Below are 22,626 nucleotides of genomic sequence, written 5' to 3' on the forward strand. Positions count from 1 at the left end.
CAAATACCTTTTTAAAGGGGTTGTATGTATTTATAAAAATAAAAAAAATACCTTTTTATTACTTCTGTCTCTTTCATTGTTTTTGGGTTTCAGTGGTCGGGTATTACTGATTCCAGTAATGTCACTTACCGGTTTGTGTGTTGCTGTTTCAATAAAATCAGTGTTTTATCAGCAGAAGATTATCACTACACTAGCTGTTTTGTGTCACCTATTCTGTGTAGCTCCACCCACATCACTGATTGGCAGTGGCTTTCTGCCTGTGAACAGTGTACACGGATAGCTGCCAATCAGTGGTTTGGTTGCGGTTATACAGAGCTCGGCATTCAGAGGGATGGTAGATCTGCAGCAGAGAAAACTGGGATTATATCAAAACTGCAAAAAGCTGCTTAGTAAGTGGCACATGGCTGGAATCAGGGTCTCTGCCCCTACATCATCCTACTCTCAGATTACATAGCAACAACCTGGTGATCGATTCCTTTTCCTCCAATGTTTTGTTCTGATGTCTCTCGCGTGATTCTTGTGCAGTACCCTTATGGCCTCTTTCATACGTCCGTGCAAAACACTAATGGTTTGCACAGTCTGTGGTGAAGGTGTGTATGTGTGCCTGAGTGCGTCGTTTACTTGTGCTATCCCTGTGACATCTGGATAACACTCGGACAGCATTATCTGCTATACTTACCTGTCTCCAGCGCTGCTGTTAGTTATGGGTCTGTGGTGACTGCAGTGAATATTCATGAGGGATAATGAGTGGGCCCGGAAGCAACAGCAGCTCCCAAGATAGGTAAGTATAAAAATTCTTTATTTTTATGTCACCTGTGTTTTCTCCGGTATTTGTCACACAAATCCCATCAATGTGCGCTTCGTGTGAGGCCTGTACTGCCGGAGAAAAACAAGTATGTTGCCATGTGGAGCACACGGACAAATGGTCCGTGTCAAAACACGGATGTGTGTGCAGACCCATTAAATTTAAGGGGTCTACGTGTGTCCGTGTCTACGATACGTGTGAAAACAGACGTCACACGTACCAGAGACACGGATGTATAAAGGAAGCTTTATACAGTTACAAGGGCCGTCCACAAGATGGCCGCCTCTGCTTCCCTCATGAGCTCAGTTACTCGGTGGTGTCGGTGCCATCTACTTGTCAGTATGTGATAAGCCTGAACACTGAGTGCCCTGAATAATACGTCTCGCTTTAGGATGGTTTTGTACACGATAGTAATTAAAAAAAAAAAACTACAAAGCAGAGGTCTGGGAAGTAGCGAGGCATTAACATATATAATACATTGAAAAGTTGCAGAATATCTCATATATAATATATATAACATTTATTAGCTGTAGTACCTGGCGTTGCTCGGAATAGTGACCAAGTGTCTCTGTCACTTGTGGTGCCCTGGACTAGCCAGGGGTCACAGAAAACAACAACACACACCCCCCCACCCTAGGCAGTTACAGCAGTCAGACAAAAACCCTTGTTGCCTCCCTCCAGGGGCTGATGTCCACACCAGGTGGGCGGAGCCAGGCGGTTGGCCCCGCCCATCGAGGAGTTCACAGTCCTGGAGGCGGGAAAAGGAGTCAGTGCAGTTCAGGAGTTTGAAGTGAAGGGAGTTAAAGACTGACGTGTCTGGGTTGGAGCCCAGGCACCTACAGCAAGGTTGGCAGACGGTGGTGGCCGTCTGCAGGAGTGACAGATCTCCGCAGAACCGTAGGACCGGGGCTGGGCGGTGGCCCACCGGTACCGAACCGGGGACCGGAGTGAAGTTAAGCACACAGGCAGGGCCATCGGGCCCCGACCAGGCTTGGCGCCACCGACAACGGTCAAATCCCGAGTGTGACCGGAACCCCAGGGGTTTCCTAGCAACACAAGTCCCGTTAGAAGGCAACCGTCCGCACTGTGAGGATATACAGCCACCGCCCCAGGCTAGAGATCCAAGGGCCAGCGCCTGCGGGCAAAAGGGCTCCTACGGCACCTATACGCCGGGGAGCGGACTACCGTGTGGGAAACCATCGGAGTCAACACAGTACACAAAGGTGCAGGGAAAGACAGCCACCATCAGCCGTCCGGGGAGAGCACAACATTAGCACTGCAGCCGGCTGCGGGACCCGTCCATCCGGCCGTTTGGTTTACCAGAGACTCTGTCATTGATTATCTGAGTGAGTACACCAGTGCCGTCCGGCGCCGCGCTGTCCCTGCAACCCTGCACCTCACCAACCAAGTCTCCCTGTCACACCACCAGGCCCCGGGACCACCAACCCCTACCCACGGAGGGGGAGAACAACATCCCAGCTGCTCCCTGCCATCGCTCCCGGGATCCCCGTCACCGGCAGCGGTGGTGCTTATCTTCACCACAACCCGTGGGTGGCGTCACGGACACTCTCTCCCCAAACCAATCGTTCCCCTTTCACTCACGGGCGAGGAGCGCCGCTCGAGTCCCTGGATCCGGCCCACCGCTCGAGCCACCGAGCAGCAGCAGCAGCGCCGGACCCGAGCGTTAGCGAGCCCAGCGCCCCGCCGCCAGCGACACACTCACCCTATCTCCCTCTCTCACTGTCTGTCTCCCTCTGTGTGTGTGCACATGCGTCTCTGTCTCCCGCTCCCTGTGTCTGTCTCCCTCTGTGTGTGTGTGTGTGTGTGTGTGGCTGTGTGTTTATCTCTCTCTGTGTCATCTCTCTCTCTCTGTCTCTCTCTGTTGTCTGTGACTCTGTCTGTGTGTGTGTCTCTCTCTCTGTCTCTGTGTATCTCTCTCTGTGACTCTGTGTGTGTGTGTGTGTGTGTGTGTGTCTCTCTCTCTCTGTTGTCTATGTCTCTGTCATTCTGTGTGTGTGTCTCTCTCTCTGTATCTCTCCCTGTGTGTCTGTCTCTCTCTTCCTGCGTCTCTGTGTGTCTCTCTGTGTGTGTGTCTCTCTGTCTGTGTCTCCCTCTCTGTTGTCTTTGTGTCTCTGTGTGTCTCTCTGTCATTCTGTGTGTGTGTCTCTCTCTGTGTCTCTCTCTCTGTGTCTCTCGTTGTGTTTCTTGCTCTCATTCTCTCTTTCTGTCACTCTGTGTCTGTCTCTGTTTCTCTGTTTCTCTCTGTCTCTGTGTATCGCTCTCTGTCATTTTCTCTGTCATCCTCTCTCTCTCTGTGTCATTCTGTGTCTCTCTGTGTCATTCTGTGTCTCTCTCTGTGTCTCTTTCTCTCTGTCATTCTCTCTCTCTCTGTCATTCTCTCTGTGTCTGTGTCTCTCTCTGTGTGTGTCTCTGTGTTTCCTTGTGTGTGTGTGTGTGTGTGTTGTGTGTGTGTCTCTCTCTCTCTCAAATCAATCATATCGGTTTTATTGGCAGGACCACAATACAATTAGTGTTGCCAAAGCAAGAAAAAGTCTGACAGAGGAGTGGGTTAGGGCTATGGGGATGGGGTGTCGGGGACACAATTTGGGGAATGATGGTCCATTTGGAGGTCTTTAGTACCCCTCAGCTTAAGACATGTGGTGACATATTGGGCGGCGATCTGCACCATTGATTCCTCTTCCCCCAGTAGGATGCAGACTTTCCTCTCCTTGTGCATGGATGGACAGTCCAGGGTATGAGTGGTAAGCTTCTGGAAGTGGGAGGCCCTCACTGCTGAGTATTTGTTACAGTGCAGCAGGAAATGCGCCTCGTCCTCCAGAGCCCCCTGCTGGCAGTGCTGGCACAGCCTGTTCTCCCGCGGCTTGTATGTCTGTCGGTGCCGCCCTGTTTCCACCTCTAGGCTGTGGGCACTCAGTCTGTACAGGCTCAGGGTCTGCCTGTCTTTGGGGTGGCGTAACCTTTCCAGATACGGGGCCAGAGTGTAGTCCCTCCGCAGTGACCGGTAGATGGTGAGTTTCTGGGTGTTCTCTAATTCACTCTTCCAGTCCTCTATGTATTGCATCTTGCCGCTCTCTGAGATCTCTTTTATTTGGGCTTTTGTCAGGGTGTGTTGCTGACTTTGGCTGCCGGGGTTCCTGGCTTGCTCTGGGCTCCGGCTCAGCAGGGCTTTACAATTGTAGGAGCTGGGGTTGCTGTTCTGTATGTGCGCCTGGTGTGATAGCGCCCTCTTGTGTATACTGAGCCATAAGGGGGATCGGCCCAGCTCTGCCCTACAGGCTATGTTTGAGGTGCTGCGATGGACTTGGAGGAGATATTTGCAGAACTCCAGATGGAAGTCTTCGGTTGGGCTGGAATCCCACTTTGTGTGGTCTGGGTAGGTCACTGGGCCCCATACCTCGCTGCCATACAGCAGTATAGGGGTGATGACGCTGTCGAATATCTTGAGCCAGACTCTCACCGGTGGTTTGAGGTGATATAGTTGTCTTCTGATGGCGCAGAAGGTTCTGCATGATTTCCCATTCAGGTTCTCTGCTGATTGCTTGAGACTCCCGGTTTGGCTTAGCTCCAGACCGAGGTAGGTATAGCTGCTGGTCTTCTTCAGCGCGGCGCCATTTCATGTGAGGCAGGGAGTGGAGGTTTCGTTATTATTCCTCTTCTGAAACACCATGACTTTGGTCTTTTGGTTGATGTGGAAAGCCCATGTGGTGCTGAATGTTTCTAGCACAACCAGGCTATCTTGGAGGCCGCTCTCGGTTGGGGAAAGCAGCAGGAGGTCATCTACGTACAGCAGGATCTTCACCTCGCGGTCCTGCAGGCTGAGACCTGGGGCAGAGGAGAATTCCAGGGCTGCGGCCAGTCCATTTATGTAGATATTGAATAGAGTTGGGCTCAGGCTGCGGCCCTGTCTTACCCCGCGGCTCTGCCGGATGAAGGCCGTCCTCTTTCCGTTCACCTTCACGCTGCAGCGGTTCTCAGTGAATGAGTTCTTGATCATGTCATAGGTTCTGCCACCTATTCCGCTCTAGAGGAGTTTAAGGAACAGGCCTGGGTGCCACACTGAGCAAAAGGCCTTCTTGAAGTCCACAAAACATGCAAATATTTTCCCGTTTTTTTGCCGTGGACGTGAGTCTTGATGAGGCTTTGCAGGGTGTAAATGTGGTCAGTGGTGGGATGGTTTGGCATGAACCCAGCTTGACTTCTGCTGAGGGTGTCTTCTCTATCTCTATTGCCCTCCCCCATCTCTCTCCCTCCCCCTCCCCCCGTCTCTCTCTCCCTCCCCCCTTCTCTCTCCCTCCCCCGTCTCTCTCTCTCCCCCTCGTCTCTCTCCTTCCCCGTCTCTCTCTCTCCCCCCGTCTCTCTCTCCTGCACCCCAATCTCTCTCTCTGTCCCCAATCTCTCTCCCTCCCCCGTCTCTCTTTCTCTCTCTCCCCCCTCTCTCCCTCCCCCATCTCTCTCTCCCCCTCCCCCCGTCTCTCCCTCCCCCCGTCACTCTCCCTCCCCCTAATCTCTCTCTCCGTCCCCAATCTCTCTCCCTCCCCGTCTCTCTTTCTCTCTCTCCCACCCCCCGTCTCTCCCTCCCCCGTCTCTCTCTCCAATCCCACCATCTCTCTCCCTCCCGCGTCTCTCTTTTTCTCTCCCTCCTCCCGTCTCTCTCTCCCTCCCTCCCCCCGTCTCTCTCTCTCCCTCCCCAATCTCTCTCCCTCCCCCTTGTCTCTCTCTCTCCCGTCTCTCCCTCCCCCATCTCTCTCTCCCGCCCCCCCATCTATCTCTCCCTCCCCTCCCCAATCTCTCTCCCTCCCCGTCTCTCTTTTTCTCTCCCTCCTCCCGTCTCTCTCTCCCTCCCTCCCCCCGTCTCTCTCTCTCCCTCCCCAATCTCTCTCCCTCCCCCTCGTCTCTCTCTCTCCCGTCTCTCTCTCCCCCATCTCTCTCTCCCGGCCCCCCATCTATCTCTCCCTCCCCTCCCCAATCTCTCTCCCTCCCCGTCTCTCTTTTTCTCTCCCTCCCCCGTCTCTCTCTTCCTCCCGCCCCCCGTCTCTCTCTCTCCCTCCCTCCCCAATCTCTCTCCCTCCTCCCGTCTCTCTCTCTCCCTCCTCCCGTCTCTCTCTCTCCCTCCCCAATCTCTCTCCCTCCCCCGTCTCTCTTTCTCTCCCTCCCCCGTCTCTCTCTCTCCCTCCCCAATCTCTCTCCCTCTCCCCGTCTCCCTCTTTTTCTCTCCCTCCCCCCGTCTCTCTCTCTCCCTCCCCCCGTCTCTCTTTCTCTCCCTCCCCCGTCTCTCTCTCTCCCTCCCAAATCTCTCCCCCTCTCCCTCTTTTTCTCTCCCTCCCTCCATCTCTCTCGCTTGTCTCTCTTGGACATATATACACATCTAATTGGGAATTTCTACACTGGATCTCTTCATGTGCCTTCATTTACCTCTAATTATGGGGCAGATTTATCAAAACTGTTTCAAAGAAATCCATAGCAACCAATCACAGCGCAGCTTTCATTTTACCAGAGCTGTTTCAACAGTGAGAGCTAAGCTGTGATTGGTTGCTAGGGCCAAGGAACCGTTTTGAGAATTGAGGCCTAGTGTTTCTCTGTAAGTATGGATATGTGCAGAATTTGCCTGCACAGCTGTATATGGAGATTATAAGGCTCTTTATAAAGAAGCCTCTGCTCCAGCTCCATACAGAGGTGTACTGTGGGTATGATGCTGTCACGCTCCCCGGCTCCCCTGCTAGGCTCCCCGGCTCCCCTGCCATGCTCTCCGGCCCCTCTGCCTTGCTTACCCGCTCCCGTGCCAGGCTTCCCGGTCCCCCGCTCCATAGCCTTCCTGTCCCATCGCCTGCGGTCCCCAGGCAGCCCGGTCCCCGCTCCCGGCGTCCATCGGCATCTCTGCCTCAGCCCGGCTCTCCTGCTTCCTCCTCACCGCTCCCTCCTCTGGCTTCTGGCACCCGGGCCTCGCGCATGCGCATTAGGGCGCGCGGTCATTGACCCTCTCTTAAAGGGCCAGCACCGAGAAACAGGAAATTACATAGACAGGTACAGGGTATATTAAGAATCACTTTCCTGGTGGGCGGGGCCTGTTCTACGTGTTTAGCAAGCTAGTGTTCAGGTCCCCTATTGCTTTGCCTTGTGCTTTGCTTGCATTAACCCTGTCCTGTCTCGTAGAGCCTGTCCTGCCACGCCAGCCGCTCCGAACCACGCTCATTCCCGTACCCTGACGGTGACCTCGGCGGATGTTCCACCATCTCTGCAGCTCCGCCAGTCTCCACTCCCTGGCTCCGTCTGGTGACCCGTTCCATCGCTCAGCAAGTTCCGGATCCCGCCTGACCTTACCACCTGGCCTCGGACTCTGAGCCTCGTCACCCGGACCACCATCCAGAACTCCGTCCACCTTTCCTGCTCACCTACGGACTATCCGGCTACCTATTGTGCTTCGGCTGCCGTGCACCCAGACCCTCTGGCGGGGTGACCTGCATGGCTGCCTCCTCAAGAGAAACCGGTGTACGGTCCAGAGGTTCCACCACCCCGGACGTTACAGATGCCTTCATTAAACAGTTACAAGGGCCGTCCACAAGATGGCCGCCTCTGCTTCCCTCATGAGCTCAGTTACTCGGTGGTGTCATGGTGCCATCTACTTGCCAGTATGTGATAAGCCTGAATACTGAGTGCCCTGAATAATAAGTGTCTTTTTAGGACGGTTTCATGCACAATAGTTTTTCTTTAAAAATATATACCATATTATTATTTTTTTTCCTGCCTGATCGCACAATATAAAATACACTGCGCACAATGGGAGAAATGTGTGACGGCATTTTCCACATTCACTACAATAATTGTTTACAAAATGTGCGATATTTTGCTATTTTCCGAGGCTCTCACCATTCTGGCCCGGTTAGCCATGCAAATAAGTTGTAACCCCTTCACCACCAGGCGATTTTCTGCTTTTCATTTTTATTTTTTCATTTTCTTCTTCCAAGATCCAAAACTTGTTTATTTTTCCATCAACATAGCCGTATTTAAGTTTTATTTCTTTTTTTTCCTTCAGATTTTTTAAACCTTTTTTTTTCACTTTTTCCTGTTTTTACTAATCTCTTTAGGTGACTTGAAGCTGCGATATTCCGATAACTTCTGCCGTACAGAACAATGTATCAGCGCTGCTCTGGACTGCTGTAATGATCATCTCCTATGAACGCCGGCTTCAGAAGTGATCCACACCGGTACGTGTTTACAGTCAGATCTCTGATTTTCCTGCTGCTGTTAGAGGTGGGCACTACCATGCTCGGGTGCTCAGTACTCGTAACTAGTGATGAGCGGGCACTACCATGCTCGGGTGCTCAGTGCTCGTAACTAGTGATGAGCGGGCACTACCATGCTCGGGTGCTCAGTACTCGTAATCTGGAAAGTGGATGATGGACAGGGGACTGGATCTGGAAAGTGGATGATGGACAGGGGACTGGATCTGGAAAGTGGATGATGGACAGGCGACTGGATCTGGAATGTGGATGATGGACAGGGACTGGATCTGGAACGTGGATGATGGACAGGGGACTGGATCTGGAACGTGGTTGATGGACAGGGACTGGATCTGGAAAGTGGATGATGGACAGGGGACTGGATCTGGAACGTGGATGATGGACAGGGGACTGGATCTGTAACGTGGATGATGGACAGGGGACTGGATCTGGAACATGGATGATGGACAGGGGACTGGATCTGGAACGTGGATGATGGACAGGGGACTGGATCTGGAACGTGGATGATGGACAGGGGACTGGATCTGGAAAGTGGATGATGGACAGGGGACTGGATCTGGAACGTGGATGATGGACAGGGGACTGGATCTGGAACGTGGATGATGGACGGGGACTGGTCAGGAATACGATGGATCATTGATGTATCCTGGTCACTGTGTGATATAATAATCGCCGAGAAGAAAAACACTGAGACCGATTCTTGTTTTAAATTTATTTATTAGCATTAGGCAGTGAACCAAAAATTCTCATAATCAATAATAATAATACAAAGTTTAATTGTATTAAAATTGATCAAAAAGGGTTGTTCAGTATTAGAGAAGTATAAGTATTTGGGAATTCCAGGCTCAACCATTAGAGAAGTATGGCTGACCTCTCCCCTTGTCTATAGGGTATATCTGAATTGCAGATCTGGACTTTTTAGGCTTTGTTCACACTTTGCGTATTTGGTGCGGATTTTACAACTGGATTGATAAAATTAAATCTGCAGTGTTTATGCGTGGAGAAAAAAAAGTCCTCCATATTTCATGCCCGGCCGGCAGATTACCTGCAAGATTTAAGGATCCACAGTGAAATGAATATGTAAAATCCGCTACAGAAATCGGCATGCTGTAAATAAAAAAATAAAAACAGCATAAAAAAAAGCTGATTTCCATATGGATTGTGCCCCACACAGACTGGAATGGGGGTGAGAGGAAGATAAACTCACCCACTTTCCTGGGGCGGAAAAATAAGTTGTGTGTAAAATCCGCATCAAACCTGCGAGGTGTGAACGCAGCCTAAAAGAGCGGAACTGCCCCAGATTACATAGAAGACCGCGATCTTTCTCCAATACTGATCGCCCCCTTTTGTTGTATGTCTTTGGAGTGTGGGAGGAAACCGGAGACCCCGGAGGAAACCCACGCAAACACGGGGAGAACATACAAACTCCTTGCAGATGTTGTCCGCAAAGCACCAGTGTAAATCACCACTGAGCCACCGTGCCGCCCATACTGCCTGCCTGATGCCGCACATGCAATACAATTTACACTCCAGGAATATCGTCCTCACCTCTTAATGACTTTAGGACAAAAACAGAACAAATAAATATGGAAAAAAAAACATCTCTACGAGAAAAAGGGTCAAAAATATCGCAGATGGATGATAAACAGAAAAACTGTGTCTGGTCATTGAGAGGTTAAGGCTCACAATGTACATAATATACAAAAATACAATTAACTACTACAATATACATAATATACAAATATACACTTAACTACTAATTAGGATAAGCCTCACAATATACATAATACACAATAAACTGCTAATGTCTGTAGCGAACCAGCTCTGTCCGTGTCTGAGCGTCCTCGTCGTGTGACGTCCGTCTGTGTTCTGTAATGTGTAAGGTATGTTCACACTGTGTCTTTTTTTTTCCCGCCCCTAAAACCGTCGTATTTTTTTGCTTTTTCTTAGCGTCTTCCCGTTTTATCCATCGGATTAAAAAGAAGTACAAAAATGCTGATAAAAAGCAAAAAAAACGGAAAAAAAGGGATAAAATTTACACTGAAAGATTATCGTGAACAAGCGAGCGTTCGCTCACGACATCTTTGCTTGCACACTGGCGCCTGCCTGGATCAACAGACTCAGGTGGGATGTAATGGACAGACTAGAGCCACTCAGTACTCGTAATCTGGAAAGTGGATGATGGACAGGGGACTGGATCTGGAAAGTGGATGATGGACAGGGGACTAGATCTGGAACGTGGATGATGGACAGGGGACTGGATCTGGAAAGTGGATGATGGACAGGGGACTAGATCTGGAAAGTGGATGATGGACAGGGGACTGGACCTGGAATGTGGATGATGGACAGGGGACTGGATCTGGAAAGTGGATGATGGACAGGGGATTGGACCTGGAATGTGGATGATGGACAGGGGACTGGATCTGGAACGTGGATGATGGACAGGGGACTGGATCTGGAAAGTGGAAGCAGGACCCCCAGAACCCTGAAACCCTTTATCCCCTATACAGGGATTTGGAATTACACAGGGCCCTGGAGATCACTATAGCAGAACAGGGACTCCTCTCCCATCACCATCCACGGCAGGAACACGGCGTGGCGATCGCAGCAGAAGTCGCTGGAGCGGACTCCGGTGGTGACGTAACAGCCCCTCATCAGAACAAGCGGAAACAACGCTGGTCCTGATGAATCGGGCCCCGCTACAAAAACTCCATATATATAATAAGCAATAGGATAAAAAATACGCCCCGATGACGCCTTTTTCACTCGTTTTGTGTTTTGGGCCAAAAAATCCCCTTAAAAAGTTGTCAAAAAAAATTATTAAAAACGTTACTCAAAAACGGAAAAAGCGTCAACAAAGCGCTTCAGGAAATGAACAAAAAAAACGTTCAGACGCCGAAAAAAATGCCAGAAATAAGTGATCGTCCTGAAAAACGGATGATCACTTAACAGAAAAGACACAATGTAGTGTGTGATCCGTCTTGTGATCGTTTTGAGGCTTCAGATGGAGACTGTCACAAGAGCGGTATTTTCATTGACTTGTCCGCCCAATTCGTGGTCCCACTCACTAACTGGAACTGAAAACAGAGAATTTTTATTAGGAGACATGAAAAAATAATGTTATTAGCACCAAAACCCCTGAACGTGCCCTAAGAATACAGGCCCCTCCATACATACCTGCTGGTGTCGTCCTCATTGCTTTGTGAGTGTTATACAAATGGAAAGGTCCAGAACCAAATCGACGCTTCTGTAAGAAAAGATTACTTATATCAAAACAAGATCACAGATTCAGGGAAGAAAGAAGTGATGGGAGGAGAGAGATGGAGGAGGAACGATGGTACAACCGGGAGAGATGGAGGAGGAACGATGGTACAACCGGGAGAGATGGAGGAGGAACGATGGTACAACCGGGAGAGATGGAGGAGGAACGATGGTACAACCGGGAGAGATGGAGGAGGAACGATGGTACAACCGGGAGAGATGGAGGAGGAACGATGGTACAACCGGGAGAGATGGAGGAGGAACGATGGTACAACCGGGAGAGATGGAGGAGGAACGATGGTACAACCGGGAGAGATGGAGGAGGAACGATGGTACAACCGGGAGAGATGGAGGAGGAACGATGGTACAACCGGGAGAGATGGAGGAGGAACGATGGTACAACCGGGAGAGATGGAGGAGGAACGATGGTACAACCGGGAGAGATGGAGGAGGAACGATGGTACAACCGGGAGAGATGGAGGAGGAACGATGGTACAACCGGGAGAGATGGAGGAGGAACGATGGTACAACCGGGAGAGATGGAGGAGGAACAATCGTACAACTGGAAGAATTGGAGGAGTAACGATGGTACAACTGGGAGAATTGGAGGAGGAACGATGGTACAACTGGGAGAGATGGAGGAGGAACAATTGTACAACTGAGAGAGATGGAGGAGGAACAATCGTACAACTGGAAGAATTGGAGGAGTAATGATGGTACAACTGGGAGAATTGGAGGAGGAACGATGGTACAAATGGGAGAAATACACACTACAAAGACATTGTACTTCCCCTGACATGTAACATACAGGACACATGTATATACAGATATACACTACAAAGACATTGTACTGCCCCTCACATGTAACATACAGGACATAATCCTAACCCTAGCCTTGCTTAAAAATTTCCAGATCATCACCGATCCTCCACCAAATTTCACAGTGGGTGCAAGACACTGTGGCTTGTACACCTCTCCAGTTCTCCGTCTAACCATTAGATGACCAGGTGGTGGACAAAGCTGAAAATTAGACTCATCAGGGAAGATTACCTTACTCTAGAAATTGGGCAGATTAAACTTTGCGAAGGACGTATTAATAAAGCCGCATACAAGGTTATCCTGGACAAACAGCTGCTTCCTTCTGCTCAGGCAATGTTCCCCAACTCTGAGGATTGTTTTTTCCAGCAGGACAATGCGCCATGACACACAGCTAGGTCAATCAATGTGTGGATGAAGGACCACCACATCAAAACCCTGTCATGGCCAGCCCAATATCCAGACCTGAACCCCATTGAAAACCTCTGGAATGTAATCAAGACGAAGATGGATAGTCACAAGCCATCAAACAAAGAAGGATTTCTTAAATTTTTACACCAGGAGTGGTATACGGTCACCCAAGAGCAGCGTGAAAGACTGGTGGAAAGCAGCCAAGACGCATGAAAGCTGTGATTATAAATCATGGTTATTCCACAAAATATTGATTTCTGAACTTTTCCTGAGGTAAAACATTAGTATTGTTGTTTCTTAATGATTATCAACTTTTTTGCCAGAGCTGTACAGTATGTGAGGATGGTGGGTGTGTCGCTGTGGTACATACCTTTTAGGGCACCTTTTAGGAGCCTTTTGGGAGCCTTTTAGGCTAGAGTCACACTAGCATATGGCATCCAATGCCTATCATCCGATACGATATGCCAGTGACCGAGGTCATGTGAGTGTGTACACATCTGGTGATCAGGTTTCTGCTGTAGATGAGCTCCCCCACAGGTAGCCTGTAATATGCACAGGACATAATCCATGTGCAGGTTGATGCTTCTTACACACTCACATTGTGACTCTAACCTCACCACGAATCGCCTCCATCTTCGTCCTCTGTGTCCCTGTGAATGTGCAGATCTGACTGCGTGCGACGTTCTTATGGAACTAGGTCATTGTGATGTCATAGCATAGAACATCTGGATCCTCGTGATGTCATAGAAGGCAGTGATGTCATCAGAGCTTTTGATGCCACGTGGTCTTTTCATTTGATAGCAGTAAATAGGGAATAAAAGACAAGTAAAGAAATCTAGTTAAATATCTTCAAAATAAAGAAATATACCCCCTTATAAAGAAACCATGAAATATCATCTAATATAAAAGAAAAATAGTGCACAAAGAACCAAAAACCAGATGACTCCGATGGCCTCCCCCCACTATGAACCCTCAGCCCCCACGTGTAAAGGAAAGGGTCAGAGACTAAGGTATCAGGAGGACCCCTAACAAACCCCCTCTCCAATGGCCTCCAATGGGGCAGGTACAAGCTCTGACAACCACTTACACTAGTATTGTGACCTTTATAATAAAAATACCAGCAAAAATAATAAAAGTGGTGTAACTTTAGATGTGAGGCTCAATAGGGAGTGGTTCTCAAAGTTAGATCTAGAGTCATTCATTCTTTGTGGGACATTTACACAACACCAGGGCCCATCAGCAGTATCCATCCCTGCCGCCCTGGATCTTATATGTCACACCCCAGGACAGTTATGGAAACTAATACAACCTAACTAGAACCGGGGACCTTTTGGTTTCACATTTGGTTTTCAGAATTTGGGGAACCCCCTAATGGACACTAAACAGACCCCATTACACATTAAGGGATAAGTATTATTTTTTTTAAAGTCCATCATGTGACTAATACAGTTCACAACAAAACTGCCTACTATGTTGTCCTCTCCAAACTGTACCCCCCTCCTCACATTGTCCCCCTACACAGTATGATGGCTACCACAGCCGCCCATATAGTATATCCACAACAGCCCCCTAATATACACTATGATGTCCACCACAGCCACCCCCATGTAGTACGATATCCACCACAGTCTCCAAATATATAGTATGGTAACCACCACAGCCCCCCATATATACAATGATGTCCTCCACCATTCCCTATATACAGTATAATGCCCACGACAGCACCACGCAGTATAATATCCACTACAGCCACTTAGTATATAATATGATGTCCACCACAGCCCCATATACAATATGGTCACCACAGCCGCATATAGAGTATAATGTCCCCCATAGATCTTTATATAGTATGGTCAGCATATCCCAAAATTTAAGGTCAATAACAGTCGTTAATAAAGTATGGTCCCCTACAGCCCCCTATACAGTATTGTCACCGCAGTCCCCGTTACAGTATGAAGTTTCCACAGCACCCAGTATATTATCCTATGTAGTATGCTTTCCCCACAGCTCCCAGTATAATGTCCCCTACATATCCTATGTAGTATTCTATCCCCACAGCCCCCCAGTATAATGTCCCCTACATATCCTATGTAGTATGCTTTCCCCACAGCTCCCAGTATAATGTCCCCTACATATCCTATGTAGTATGTTATCCACACAGCTCCCCAGTATAATGTCCTCCACATATCCTATGTAGTATTCTATCCCCACAGCCCCCAGTATAATGTCCCCTACATGTCCTATGTAGTATGCTATCCCCACAGCTCCCAGTATAATGTCCCCTACATGTCCTATGTAGTATGCTATCCCCACAGCCCCCAGTATAATATCCCCCACATATCCTATGTAGTATGCTTTCCCCACAGCTCCCAGTATAATGTCCCCTACATATCCTATGTAGTATGCTATCCCCACAGCTCCCAGTATAATGTCCCCTACATGTCCTGTGTAGTATGCTATCCCCACAGCCCCCAGTATAATATCCCCCACATATCCTATGTAGTATGCTTTCCCCACAGCTCCCAGTATAATGTCCCCTACATATCCTATGTAGTATGCTATCCCCACAGCCCCCAGTATAATGTCCCCTACATGTCCTATGTAGTATGCTATCCCCACAGCTCCCAGTATAATGTCCCCTACATGTCCTATGTAGTATGCTATCCCCACAGCCCCCAGTATAATATCCCCCACATATCCTATGTAGTATGCTTTCCCCACAGCTCCCAGTATAATGTCCCCTACATATCCTATGTAGTATGCTATCCCCTTAGCCCCAGTATAATGTCCCCTACATATCCTATGTAGTATGCTATCCCCACAGCCCCCAGTATAATGTCCCCTACATATCCTATGTAGTATTCTATCCCCACAGCCCCCCAGTATAATGTCCCCTACATATCCTATGTAGTATGCTATCCACACAGGGCCCAGTATAATGTCCCCTACATATCCTATGTAGTATTCTATCCCCACAGCCTCCAATATAATGTCCTCCACATATCCTATGTAGAATGCTATCCCGACAGCCCTCAGCATAATATCCCCCACATATCCTATGTAGTATGCTATCCCCACAGCCTCCAGTATAATGTCCTCCACATATCCTATGTAGAATGCTATCCCGACAGCCCTCAGTATAATATCCCCCACATATCCTATGTAGTATGCTATCCCGACAGCCCCCAGTATAATGTCCCCTACATATCCTATGTAGTATTCTATCCCCACAGCCCCCCAGTATAATGTCCCCTACATATCCTATGTAGTATGCTATCCACACAGCCCCCAGTATAATGTTCCCTACATATCCTATGTAGTACTCTATCCCCACAGCCCCCCAGTATAATATCCCCCACATATCCTATGTAGTATTCTATCCCGACAGCCTCCAGTATAATGTCCCCTACATATCCTATGTAGTATGCTATCCACACAGGGCCCAGTATAATGTTCCCTACATATCCTATGTAGTACTCTATCCCCACTGCCTCCAATATAATGTCCTCCACGTATCCTATGTAGTATGCTATCCTGACAGCCCTCAGTATAATATCCCCCACATATCCTGTTAGGGTGAACTCTTAACCAGAGATCACTAGTTGCCTACTGCCTGGCCGAATTGATATGGGCCAAGTGCATGCATAAAAGAATCCACACCAGACACAATCGGATATGAAGTCTCTTCTTGGTCACAGTAAAGATGGCACCAAACAGACAGAGGAGACTCATGCGTCCTCTGATATAGGCTAGAGGCGTACACAAGTTCAGATATGCCCATTTAGTGGGACAGTTCATGGGCTAGCGAATGGGGAGATCCGTGTTGCTGTTGATGGGCAGGTCTGACTCCAGTGGATGAAACCATGATGATGGGAGGGACGTCATTTAGTGGATTCATGCTGATGGTTTGGTCTGTGATGTCTTCTAGCTTGATCAGGGGTCTTCCCTTATATGGTGGTCTTCTTTCATCTGGACATTCCTTGCATTCCAAGCAAGGTGTGGATAACAGGAAATGGCGGCCATCTTTACATCTGTGTCATGTGTATGATCTGAAACCTGAAAACTGTAAGGCAAATCGACATTTTTCCCACAATCCCTTGTCAAGAGGTTAATTAAGTATTTGATAAAAAGGTCCTCCTCAACAGTCCCCCCTAAATACTTTATTAACCTTCTGACCCTACTCCTAACCCATCAGTCTCCAATACCTGGCTGCAACTCTTTTCTTTTTGCTGCCCGCTATACGAGCAATGCTAAGCCTTTGCCCCCATTGGTACAGACTTCGATTGGAGCCTGATGTACTCGCCCTGCTCTGACTGCCTAGCTGGGGACTGTGAAAGACTGAAGGGGGCCTAGCTGCTCTATATCTACAGAATAGCTGACCTCCTGAGCTAGGAAAGTGGGGGCTGACGATTCTACTCCTTTCTCGATCATCTTCCTTATACAGGGAAAAACACAACAAACAACAATAGCTACAACAATTAAGACAACAAGGATCACTATGCCTATCTGAGCTAGCCATCTCTGCCATCCCTTCATCCATGAGAAGTATTGGTCCCAGGGATCCTCTACACCTGAATTCCTTTTTAATTCTTTTTGTAGAGAAGCTAGCTTTTTTATGGCTACCGTAACCTTCCCAGTGGGACCTGTATTATCTGTAATGTAGGTACAACACGCGGACTTCACCATTTTACAAACACCTCCTTTCTCTGCCAGTATCATGTCAAGGGCCATCCTGTTTTGAAAGGCCATTATTGATGTGGGGCCTAGCTGATCTGCCAAACCTTGAAGAGATTCTCTAGTGTAATTGACAAATCTTTGTTGGTTATAATAGATGTAATTGATCCAGTCTACGTTTTTATTTATGGTCACTAGAGGTAGTATGAATGACTCAAAACCTGCTTTGACTTGATCCCTGGCTTTAAATTCTTCTGGTACCCCCATTGGGACTCCTATAGCATCAATATAAACATGGGGGTCAAAACTGCCTTTGGGTTCGGGATTTGTCTCTCTTTTTGTTCTGTGTAGCTCTTCTGACGTTAGGGCTTCCTCTCCTTCTGCTGCTATGTAGAAGGGCATTATGGCTTTGGCTAGTGTGCATTCCCCCATCCATTCACCTTCTAAATGAGTTCTGATCTTCATGTCCCCACATATCCAGAACACATCAGAAATGGACTGGGTCTGGTTGACCAGGTCCTCTCGGGTGGCATTACTATATCTGCTGCAATATCCCTCTGTGAAATTACCCACAAATGTGTTCCCCTCAGTGCTAGTATAACAGATGTATTTTCCTGGATATATGGTGATGCCTTGACCTGGGTTGGGTGTGTCTGTGACTATGGGGTACTTCTTTTTCCAGTTTTCACAATTTAATTCACTAAGGGATTTGTTAGTGAACAGACTCAGGAAACATTTTTCCACATCTGGGGGAAGATCTAGAGGGACAGATCCTAGGTGGGGTCTCGCCCCTGCACAGACAAAGCAATAAGACTTATTATATTGATTGGCGGTATATTTCATCCACTTCAACCATAAGTTGGTCTCAGTGTACCCTGTTTTAACGGCAAGGATATCTTCAAATGTGGGGTTTGCAATGGCCATCATTTTATTAAGTTTTTGAATACGGAACATTAGGGAGTTTGAATGTGTATTTCTATCTTTTGTCGACATTTCTCTTATGTCCGCTAATCTGAACACCCCTAGATGGGCACAACTAGCACACCCACCATATACATATGTGCCCAGTAGATAGGTGCCATGATCGCCAGGTTGAGGGTTCTCCAGATTAAGGACTAGTGGATTACATTGGCCAATGGTATCACAGGGCTTGATGACTTTTGTACGGGAGAGTGTCATCCTGTTGAGTAGAGGTTTGCCATGGGAGTCTAGTTTATTTAGGGCTGTCTTCAGTCTATACACCCAATCTTCACCAGTGTTCCACCCGACTGCCCTCCATGAACCACATGTTTGTCCCCAACCATCACCTGTAACACATATATATTGTTGTCCTGATCTTAATTGTGCTGGTTGACTCATTGAGGAAGGTGAGGAAGCCCATTGAGTGTCACACTGTACTACATCACAATAATCGAATTTAAAAGAAGCAACATGTGTAGTGGTGTTATACCAGAACGTAATCACCCCCCCTGCTTGGGTGATCGCGGCCTGTTGTGCTCCTACAAAGGAGTGTAGAACTGTGTAACACATAAGGTAAAAGATATGCGGCATTATGCAGAAGGCTCTGATGGAGGCGTGAACTTCTTGCAGTGGGAGGCGTGTATCCACGATGGTCTTCCTTCAAGTTTGACAGAAGTGGGAGTAGTCAGGAGCACTTGGTAGGGACCTTCAAATCTCGGTTCCAGGGATGTCTTTCTGGTGAACTTCTTTACCAGCACGTAGTCACCAGGTTGGAAACTATGGACACCTTCACTGGAATCTGGATCTGGAATGGATGATAAAACTCGTGCATGTGTTATTGACAATTCTTTAGCAAGGGCAACAACATAATTCACAAGAGTATCACTTCCTAAAGCTAGCTGTTGTGGGAAGTATTGACCCAGCCTTGGAGGCCCCCCAAAAAGAATCTCGTATGGTGTGAGTTTAGTGGAACCCTTTGGAGTGTTTCTGACTGAATATAAGGCAATAGGCAAAATGTCTGTCCAGGGAAGTTTGACTTCCTGACTAGCTTTCAGGATTTTGTTTTTCAGGGTACCATTAAGTCTTTCTACTTTTCCACTGCTCTGAGGGTGATATGGGGTATGTAGACCCAAATCCGCTCCTACAAACGTCCATAGCTCCTTCGTCAATACTGCCGTGAATGCAGGTCCTTGGTCGCTCTCAATTACCTCTGGGACCCCATATCTGCATACTAACTCAGTTATCAGTCTCTTAACAGTCACCCTGGCAGTCATATTGGTTACCGGATAGGCTTCGGGCCATCCTGAGAACATGTCAGTCACTACCAGTACATACTCATACTTCCCTACTTTTGGCATTTGAATATGATCAATTTGAATTCTTTGGAAAGGATAGAGTGGTTTGGCCAAATGTTTTTGAGTAACTTTTTGGGGTGGTGCTGGATTGCATTTTGCACACCGCCAATAATGTTAGGGTGAACTCTTAACCAGAGATCACTAGTTGCCTACTGCCTGGCCGAATTGATATGGGCCAAGTGCATGCATAAAAGAATCCACACCAGACACAGTCGGATATGAAGTCTCTTCTTGGTCACAGTAAAGATGGCACCAAACAGACAGAGGAGACTCATGTGTCCTCTGATATAGGCTAGGGGCGTACACAAGTTCAGATATGCCCATTTAGTGGGACAGTTCATGGGCTAGCGAATGGGGAGATCCGTGTTGCTGTTGATGGGCAGGTCTGACTCCAGTGGATGAAACCATGATGATGGGAGGGACGTCATTTAGTGGATCCATGCTGATGGTTTGGTCTGTGATGTCTTCTAGCTTGATCAGGGGTCTTGGGGTCTTCCCTTATATGGTGGTCTTCTTTCATCTGGACATTCCTTGCATTCCAAGCAAGGTGTGGATAACAGGAAATGGCGGCCATCTTTATATCTGTGTCATGTGTATGATCTGAAACCTGAAAACTGTAAGGCAAATCGACATATTTCCCACAATCCCTTGTCAAGAGGTTAATTAAGTATTTGATAAAAAAGGTCCTCCTCAACAATCCTATGTAGTATGCTATCCCGACAGCCCCCAGTATAATGTCCCCTACATATCCTATGTAGTATGCTATCCCCACAGTCCCCAGTATAATGTCCCCCACATATCCTATGTAGTATGCTATCCCCACAGCCCCCAGTATAATGTCCCCTACAAATCCTATGTAGTATTCTATCCCCACAGCCCCCCAGTATAATGTCCCCTACATATCCTATGTAGTATTCTATCCCCACAGCCCCCCAGTATAATGTCCCCTACATATCCTATGTAGTATGCTATCCACACAGGGCCCAGTATAATGTCTCCTACATATCCTATGTAGTATTCTATCCCCACAGCCCCCCAGTATAATGTCCCCCACATATCCTATGTAGTATGCTATCCACACAGCCCCCAGTATAATGTTCCCTACATATCCTATGTAGTACTCTATCCCCACAGCCCCCAGTATAATATCCCCCACATATCCTATGTAGTATTCTATCCCAACAGCCTCCAGTATAATGTCCCCTACATATCCTATGTAGTCTGCTATCCACACAGGGCCCAGTATAATGTTCCCTACATATCCTATGTAGTACTCTATCCCCACAGCCTCCAATATAATGTCCTCCACGTATCCTATGTAGAATGCTATCACGACAGCCCCCAGTATAATATCCCTCACATATCCTTTCTAGTATTCTATCTCCACAGCTCCCAGTATAATGTCCCACACATATCCTATGTAGTATGTTATCCCCACAACCACCAGTATAATGTCCTCCACATATCCTATGTAGTATGCTATCCCGACAGCCCCCAGTATAATGTCCCCCACATATCCTATGTAGTATGCTATCCCGACAGCCCCCAGTATAATATCCCTCACATATCCTTTCTAGTATTATATCCTCACAGCTTCCAGTATAATATCCCCACATATCCTATGTAGTATGCTATCCCCACAGCCCCCAGTATAATATCCCCCACATATCCTTTCTAGTATTCTATCCCCACAGCTCCCAGTATAATGTCCCACACATATCCTATGTAGTATGTTATCCCCACAGTCTCCCATATAATATGGTCTCGTTACAGGAATTAGAATTAATATTGTTGTAAAAAAATGACGATATGGGGGTGATAAGAGACATCGCTGGATGAGAGCTATGACAGGGGTGTTAATATACAGGGTGGGCTAGGGGGTTTGTTTATATGTAAAATCATCCCTAAAACCCATCCTACATTCATGATATATGTGAGACTCATGAAAAAGTAGAGTCCCTGTGGGTGGAGATAAAAGGAGAGAGAAAGAATAATAAAATACTGATAGGGGCATGTTATAAAGAAGGAAGGCATGGACGCTGGGCCGTACAGGCTCTCTGCTCCTTCACCACAGAGAGTCAGTGTGTGTATAGCTCGGTGGTGTGTGCGACACTTATTGGTTCCTTCAGGCTGATGTCTATCACCCGCTGCCTGTCCCCATCATAGATGAAGTAGTGAAACACGTGACACTGGAGTTCTCTTGGCAAACCAAACTTTAACAGTTTATTCCTTTCACTGCATTGATAGACATGGCCTGAACTTCTCATGGTCTTGCTGATACTGCATATTGGGGTACTCTCTCTCGACCTATCCCCGCTAACTTGGATCTTGTCTGTAATGTCCCCACAGACAGCCCCTCTTCTAATGTCCCCACAGACAACCCCTCTTGTAATGTCCCAACAGCCAGCCCCTTTTGTTATGTCCCCACAGACAGCCCCTTTTGTAATGTCCCCACAGCCAGCCCCTCTGTAATGTTCCCACAGACAGCCCCTCTGTAAATGTGGCGCCCTGGACAAGCCAGGGGCCACAGAGAACAACACCAACACACCCCACACTCCCGGTCAGGCACACCAAAGTCAGACACAAAACCCTTGTTGCCTTCCTCCAGGGGCTGATGATCACACCAGGGGGTGGGCCAGGCGGTTGGCCCCGCCCACCGAGGAGTTCACAGTCCTGGAGGCGGGAAAAGAAACAGTTGAGTTAGGGAAGTGAAAGTGGAAGGAGGAAAGTGGCAGTTAAGCAGCCTGAAGTTGGTCCGGGTGTGTGGCCCGGACGGATCAGCAAGGTTGGCAGACGGTGGTGACCGTCTGCAGGAGTGGCCTATCGGAGTTTACCGTAAGGACCGTGGACGGGCGGTGGCCCGGCGGTACCGGACCGGTACGCAAAGACGGACCCCGGCAAGGCTAGGAGTCGCCGTGAATTTGCCAAATCCGTCAGCGAAGGGAACCTCCTGGGTTTCCCAGCAGCCAAGTCCCGACAGAAGGCAACCGTCCAACCGAGAGAGGGAAACACAGTCACCGCCAAGGCTAAAGTTCCCAGGGCCAGAGCCTGCAGGCAAAAGGGGCTCCTCTAGCCCATATCCAAG

The 22,626-nt window shown here is 48.2% G+C and overlaps 1 long non-coding RNA gene across 1 annotated transcript; it reads right to left on the bottom strand.

Moving 5' to 3' along the window:
- Positions 1 to 8,770: 8,770 nt before the first annotated feature.
- LOC142254213 (uncharacterized) lies at positions 8,771 to 13,138 on the bottom strand. The gene is made up of 3 exons (XR_012727210.1): positions 12,923 to 13,138; positions 11,242 to 11,311; positions 8,771 to 11,141 (listed from the first exon to the last, which is right to left on the bottom strand). It is a non-coding gene; the product is annotated as an uncharacterized LOC142254213 (long non-coding RNA).
- Between the last annotated feature and the right edge of the window lie 9,488 nt (positions 13,139 to 22,626).

Source organism: Anomaloglossus baeobatrachus, chromosome 10, assembly GCF_048569485.1.
Source record: "Anomaloglossus baeobatrachus isolate aAnoBae1 chromosome 10, aAnoBae1.hap1, whole genome shotgun sequence".
Taxonomy (NCBI): Eukaryota; Metazoa; Chordata; class Amphibia; order Anura; family Aromobatidae; genus Anomaloglossus; species Anomaloglossus baeobatrachus.